The 7,500-nt window shown below is 51.5% G+C and overlaps 1 non-coding gene and 1 pseudogene across 1 annotated transcript; both read left to right on the top strand.

Moving 5' to 3' along the window:
* The first annotated feature begins 800 nt into the window (after positions 1–800).
* Positions 801–955, top strand: LOC139997002 (5.8S ribosomal RNA). The gene has a single exon (XR_011802491.1). It is a non-coding gene; the product is annotated as a 5.8S ribosomal RNA (ribosomal RNA).
* A 2,123-nt stretch (positions 956–3,078) lies between these two features.
* The window catches only part of LOC139997033 (large subunit ribosomal RNA), an 8,521-nt pseudogene continuing 4,099 nt past the window's right edge, over positions 3,079–7,500 (top strand).

Genomic DNA, 7,500 nt, shown 5'->3' on the forward strand with positions numbered 1-7,500 from the left:
CTTTCGAATTTTTTTTTATTTTTACCTGAGCGACCAAAGTGGATTCAGAGGGGACCGCCGGCCGTCTCTCTATCCTCGTTGTCGCGAGTCTAATGCCTCGTTCCGTCGCTAGAGTTTTTCAAACTCTGCTTCTGGCTATCGGGAAGAATAGACCGCGCGCGAGGAAGAGGAAGGACGACCGTGCGCGTCCCATCGATTTTTTTTATTTTTACCTGAACCACCGAAGTCGATTCAGAGGGGACCGCCGGCCGTGTCTGTATCCTCGTTGTCGAGAGTCTAATGCCTCGTTCCGTCGCTAGAGTTTTTCAAACTCTGCTTCTGGCTATCGGGAAGAAACGACCGCGCGAGGAAGACTACGACCGTGCGCGTCCCATCGATTTTTTTTTACCCGAACGATGGAGATGCATATCGGCTGTTTGCTTCGAATAACTGGACGAGAGGAACGAACATATATATATATCATGGGCTAGCCACCGTGCGCTTTCTTCGCGAGATCGTGTGCTGTACAGAGGATTCAGAATCGGGTGTTATATCCCCGTCGTTTCCTGACGAACGGAGCTTCGATCTCGTTGGTTGTTATATATTATAATGCACTTTACGCCCGGTCGGCGGGCTGCGTGTGTCGTCGCGCAGTCCGTCCGATTTCGTTTTCGAACGTATTTTCGTGTCGTCAATCATATGGCGACTTCCGCGCGTTCGATTCCCGTTGGTCGGACGTTTGTCGGATATCGGCTTCTTTCGAACCGAGAATAAGAGTACAAAAACCCGAGTACACAAACAAAAATCCATGCATAAACGATTACCCTGAACGGTGGATCACTTGGCTCGTGGGTCGATGAAGAACGCAGCTAATTGCGCGTCAACGTGTGAACTGCAGGACACATGAACATCGACATTTCGAACGCACATTGCGGTCCACGGATACAATTCCTGGACCACGCCTGGCTGAGGGTTGCTCACGTAAACCTAAGACTGCTTGCGTTGCGTATCGTTGCTCTCGGTCCGTCTCTCTCTGTTCTTTCTTGCCTCGTCGACAGCCCGCCGTCGTTCGTTTTATCTTTAAACGAACGTTTCCGAGTCGGAGGACGAGCGCCAAGCAAAAGAATACGAATTAAAGAGCGGTCGAGGGCTCGTACGCGACGTACGAGCGATTGTTGGACGTTCGTCGGCGTTCGTCGCTGGATCGTGTGGAGACCGGCGTACGCATGCTCTCGATACAAATATATATGAAAAATCTATCGCGTTCACGGGAGACTCGCAAAACTACCTCCGTCTCTTCTCTGTCCCTTCTTGGCTTGACAACCCGCCGTCGTTCGTGTTTTACGAACGTTTCTGAGTCGGACGAAGCGCAAGAAGAAGGATACGAATTAAAAGAGCGCGGAGAGAACCGTCGTCGTCGACGCGGTTATCGAGATACACAGAGCGAGTTTTCTTCGTGGCCGATTTTTTTTTCTTTTTGTATCAGCCTCTGCTACGTTTTGTTAGTCTTCGATAAGCACGAATGACCGCGCCCCCGACGTCGTCTTAAATGAATTTTTTGGCGAGACTGAGAGAAAGCAAAAATATTTTTGAACAAAGTCAGTCGAGAGAGGAGAGAAAAGAGAACCAAGATATTAAAACCTAAACCTAAACTTGGTGGCGTAACGAAAAACTGTGTGCCTTAAAGAAACACAACCGTCTTTTCATCAAGATGTTTTTACTCGTACAGCCCCAGGGATCGAATACCCACTCCGTCTGTTCGTGCGGCAGAGATGTATTCTGCAGGCGCGAGACGACTGACGAGAAGACAACGAGGACCGTCGCATCGATGGGTCGTCGTTGCGTTTTTCATCCTCTGTGCTTTTTTCTGTTCTTCGCGAACCCAGAGAAAGCCGTAGATCCGGGAACGGACACACGAGATTTCTTCGAACGCTGATGACTTAGGGAGATGATCCCCAGCGTTGCGCGGAGATCGGAGAGTACGCGTACATGTATCGGGACGAATTTTTCCCCGTCGGTCGCGTATCTCTCTGCCCGCGCGCCTGGCCCAAAGCCACGTTCGTCGGAAATCAACGAAAAGTGTGTTACGATCTAGCGTGCGTCTACGATCGGCTATATTTAAGGGTGACGAAGAAGAGAAAAGCTCACGGTGTTGCGCAACGTTTCTGTACCCGATTTTAAGATGTGCATGTGAGTCCGTTACAAAGTTGTTCGGATCGTCGAAAATAGTCGTTTTCGTCGTCGTGCGAAAGAGAGAATAATCTCTGACATTGGCACGGAGAGATCGCGCAGAGGAAGAGAACGATCCTCTTTGGCGAGGCTCGAGAAAGACTAACGAAACTTGATTAGAGACGAGGTATACACGCGCCGTACGTACGACGTACGCGCGTGTGATTTTTTTTTGCTTTAAGGCGTTTCGGCGCTCCGAGTATTAGAGAAAAAGAGATCGTTGGTCATCCCATGTCTCTTCGTCGTCTATCGCTGGACCGCGCATCCTAACAGATCGCCGGTCGTCCAGTCCCCGAGTAATAAATTCACCCCGTTGTGTACGTCTCGCGCTCGCTTTTCCACTTGCGTGAGTTCCCGTGCGTTTTCGTCGTTGGTACAGAGCAAAGAAACCGATATGTTATATATATGTCGCGTGTTCGATCTCTGTGCCAGCAATAACAGGCGAAAACAAGGAACCGCTGGAATCGTCGAGAAGAGAGAAACGGCTACGGGAGATATATTATACATAACACGTATATATATATATATTATACAAAGAGGACGGGCGTTAAAAACCGGAGATCGTTACGGGTGTCTTGCGTGAGTCTTAGCTCGAACATGATACGACGAACGAAGTTTAAAAGGCACTTTGGCGAGATGCATAAAACGTTTCTCTATCGAGATAGAATATACGGTTCTCGATTCTATTCGAATTATTTTTTTTTTTTATTTTTTTTTCTCTTTGAGGCGATTCTCGGAGAGAGAAATAAAAATAAAGACCCTCTGTCGCATTGTTATCAAACCGTCTTGCTTTTCTCGAATCGCGCCCACATGGCACGAAATTTTTTTTTCTTTGAAAAAAAAAATTGTCACCGTGTCGTGACGTTGAAGCGACCTCAGAGTAGGCGAGATCACCCGCTGAATTTAAGCATATTACTAAGCGGAGGAAAAGAAACTAACAAGGATTTCCTTAGTAGCGGCGAGCGAACAGGAATTAGCCCAGCACTGAATCCCGCGGTTCCGCCGTTGGGAAATGTAGTGTTCGGGAGGATCCGTTTATCCCGTGACGTCGAACCGCGTCCAAGTCCATCTTGAATGGGGCCATGTACCCACAGAGGGTGCCAGGCCCGTAGTGACCGGAACGCGTTTCGGGAGGATCTCTCCTTAGAGTCGGGTTGCTTGAGAGTGCAGCCCTAAGTTGGTGGTAAACTCCATCTAAGGCTAAATACAACCACGAGACCGATAGCGAACAAGTACCGTGAGGGAAAGTTGAAAAGAACTTTGAAGAGAGAGTTCAAGAGTACGTGAAACCGTTCAGGGGTAAACCTGAGAAACCCAAAAGATCGAATGGGGAGATTCATCGTCGACGGCGTCGGTGATCGTTGGTGAGCGATGCTCCGGGTGGGCCTTCGTGGTTCCATTGGCGAGGGCACGCCACCTTCGATTCGAACGCTCCGGCGTCGTAGTCGTGCACTTCTCCCCTAGTAGAACGTCGCGACCCGTTGTGTGTCGGTCTACGGCCCGAGCGGGTGACTGTCGCGTCGCTTCGGCGCACGCGGCAGACCCTCGGTCGCCCGGCCGACTGCACGACGGTACACTAGACGGTATCGGGCCGCAACCAATCCATTCTCGAATGTGTGTGCGTCTAGACCGCCGCAAGCATCGTCGATCGTTCTCAGTTTTTACGGAGTTTAATTCCGTGCTGGGGCGTCGGCAGCTGTTGGCTGGCGGATTTCTTGGACTGGCCGAGTCTCTGATTACCGGTCGGCGACGCTATTGCTTTGGGTACTCTCAGGACCCGTCTTGAAACACGGACCAAGGAGTCTAACATGTACGCGAGTCATTGGGACTTGTAAACCTAAAGGCGAAATGAAAGTGAAAATCGGCGCGCGTGCCCACCCTGAGTGGGTTGCGCGTGTCCGATCGAGGGAGGATGGGCCGCGAGACAATGCGGCCCCGCACTCCCGGGGCGTCTCGTTCTCATTGCGAGGAGAGGCGCACCTAGAGCGTACACGTTGGGACCCGAAAGATGGTGAACTATGCCTGGTCAGGACGAAGTCAGGGGAAACCCTGATGGAGGTCCGTAGCGATTCTGACGTGCAAATCGATCGTCGGAACTGGGTATAGGGGCGAAAGACTAATCGAACCATCTAGTAGCTGGTTCCCTCCGAAGTTTCCCTCAGGATAGCTGGCACTCGTCCGTTCTCTTCGAACGCGTACGAGTCTCATCTGGTAAAGCGAATGATTAGAGGCCTTGGGGCCGAAACGACCTCAACCTATTCTCAAACTTTAAATGGGTGAGATCTCTGGCTTGCTTGGATCATGAAGCCACGAGATACAATTGTCGGATCAGAGTGCCAAGTGGGCCAATTTTGGTAAGCAGAACTGGCGCTGTGGGATGAACCAAACGTGGAGTTAAGGCGCCTAAGTCGACGCTTATGGGATACCATGAAAGGCGTTGGTTGCTTAAGACAGCAGGACGGTGGCCATGGAAGTCGGAATCCGCTAAGGAGTGTGTAACAACTCACCTGCCGAAGCAACTAGCCCTGAAAATGGATGGCGCTGAAGCGTCGCGCCTATACTCCGCCGTCAGTGGCAAGTGGGAAGGCACGCGAGTCTTTCGATCAATTGCGATCGTGGACCGTCCTTCATGAAGCTCTGACGAGTAGGAGGGTCGCGGCGGTGTGCGCAGAAGGGTCTGGGCGCGAGCCTGCCTGGAGCCGCCGTCGGTGCAGATCTTGGTGGTAGTAGCAAATACTCCAGCGAGGCCCTGGAGGACTGACGTGGAGAAGGGTTTCGTGTGAACAGCCGTTGCACACGAGTCAGTCGATCCTAAGCCCTAAGAGAAATCCTATGCAGATGAGGTGTCCTAAGATCATATATACACGAAAATGCTATAACACAAAATGTGTAAAAAAGTTGAGCGAAAGATAAACACCCATTGGGCGAAAGGGAATCCGGTTCCTATTCCGGAACCCGGCAGCGGAACCGCATACCATTCGGGCCCTCGTAAGAGTGTTCGTCGGGGTAACCCAAAATGACCTGGAGACGCCGTCGGGAGATCCGGGAAGAGTTTTCTTTTCTGTATAAGCGTTCGAGTTCCCTGGAAACCTCTAGCAGGGAGATAGGGTTTGGAACGCGAAGAGCACCGCAGTTGCGGCGGTGTCCGGATCTTCCCCTCGGACCTTGAAAATCCAGGAGAGGGCCACGTGGAGGTGTCGCGCCGGTTCGTACCCATATCCGCAGCAGGTCTCCAAGGTAAAGAGCCTCTAGTCGATAGATTAATGTAGGTAAGGGAAGTCGGCAAATTGGATCCGTAACTTCGGAATAAGGATTGGCTCTGAGGAGCGGGGCGTGTCGGGCTTGGTCGGGAAGCGGGTTTGGCTGACGTGCCGGGCCTGGGCGAGCTGAACGGTCGAAACGGCGTCCCGGTCTATCCATTTCTCGTTTGCAACGGGTATGGAGACGATCGCGGTCGTCGCGTAACCCTGGATCCGAGCTCGGTCCCGTGCCTTGGCCTCCCGCGGATCTTCCTTGCTGCGAGGCTTCCGTCGCTCGACGATATCTAATTATCGTCGTTGCGCGCGGTCGTTCTCTTCGGCCGCCATTCAACGCTCAGCTCAGAACTGGCACGGACTAGGGGAATCCGACTGTCTAATTAAAACAAAGCATTGCGATGGCCCCCAAGGGTGTTGACGCAATGTGATTTCTGCCCAGTGCTCTGAATGTCAACGTGAAGAAATTCAAAAAAGCGCGGGTAAACGGCGGGAGTAACTATGACTCTCTTTAAATCGATTCCCATCTACACCTAGGCGGTGTCCCCGGCAGTGCCAGCTGGGTATGTGCTATCATTTTGACACGCGCCAGAAAGCAATACGCCGCTGGACTTAGTCGCGCACACTGGAAGAGCAATACACCGCTCAACGTGGCGTTGTATGTGCTTGGAAGGTCTAAGAGCGAGCAGTTCGGTGGTGCTTTTGTCGGAAGGCTGCACGTTTCGGGTTTGGTGGCTGAGCTGGAAAGCAATACGCCGCTGGACTTCGATTCGCATACTCGAGGGGGGATTTTCGCTGCGTGCGGCCCTTGTTGGTCGTGCGTAGCGAATTTTTTTTTTTCCCTTTGAGCAAATTGACGAACATCTGGAAAGCGATGCGCCGCCGGGCCGTGCCTCACATTGCTACCCCTCGAGGCCCTCAGCGTCTGGCCGCTACATAACGGCCTTGTCGCGGGGCCTTGGGGAGTCATAGGTACTCGGGGATAGGCAGGGCCTTGGCCCTGTCTATCCAAGTTGCACTCCTACCTCCTCGTGGTACCGCCGGTAACATGTTCGCTTCGCTAGCGTGGGGAAATATCCCCCGGGTGTTAGCGGACATGGCCAAACGGAGTGTAGCGACGAAGGGACGTGAGCTGAACAAACATCATCGGCCGTGCCGAAACGGGAAATGGAGTACCGTGAAGAGGAGGATGTTAAACCAACAACAAGGAACTCGTTCCTTTATACCTATGACGACCTGGCTAATCAAAGGACATGAGATGGATGATGGATGGAATTAAATACTTCGGATACACATATTCTTGTTTCAATGTTCGATTCAACCGAAGCCTCGGACGCGACGCCTCTCGATCCCGGAGGCGCCGTGGCGGATTTTTCCGCTTCTCAGGGGATCATGGGTGACGACCAAGCTAGCCAACGGACAACGAGTTATGGAATTACGGTACCTTTAGTGGGCGATCGGGTTGCGTGTCCAGTATGTGAAGAGAAGGGAATAAACCTTTTCTTCATGTCGTTATCCGACCTGAACAAGCACCTCGATCTACACCATACAGATGCGAATATTAAATGGAGTTGTCTCTGTGGGAAAAGTTTCTCGAAACTTCATGGGACCCAGTGCCACATTCCTAAATGTACAGGCACTGGTCAAAAGGCAGTGGGAAAATATAAGTGTGAAGCATGTCCCATGAGTTTCGGGACCCAGAGAGGACTCTCGACCCACGAAAGGCATGCGCACCCTGCCCTAAGAAATCAGAAAAGAAGGGGACCGGACCCCCCAAAAGATAAAAATTGGACGGAAGTAGAACTTAGTCTCTTGAGAGAGCTTAATGAAAAATTTAAAAATCATAAATATCCAAACAAAGAAATAAATAAGATCCTCACAAACAAGACCTTAGACCAGATCAAATATCAGAGAAAAAAGCTAAGACTGGTCGGTGAGGCAACAAGCTCTCAGGAGGCTAATTGGGCAACAGTGGGAGGGTGCGATCTCGTGGATCCAGGCAATGCGTCTTCAAATGCGCCTGAGATCCGCGTTGACA

Source organism: Bombus fervidus, unplaced genomic scaffold, assembly GCF_041682495.2.
Source record: "Bombus fervidus isolate BK054 unplaced genomic scaffold, iyBomFerv1 scaffold0025, whole genome shotgun sequence".
In the NCBI taxonomy this organism is placed as follows: domain Eukaryota; kingdom Metazoa; phylum Arthropoda; class Insecta; order Hymenoptera; family Apidae; genus Bombus; species Bombus fervidus.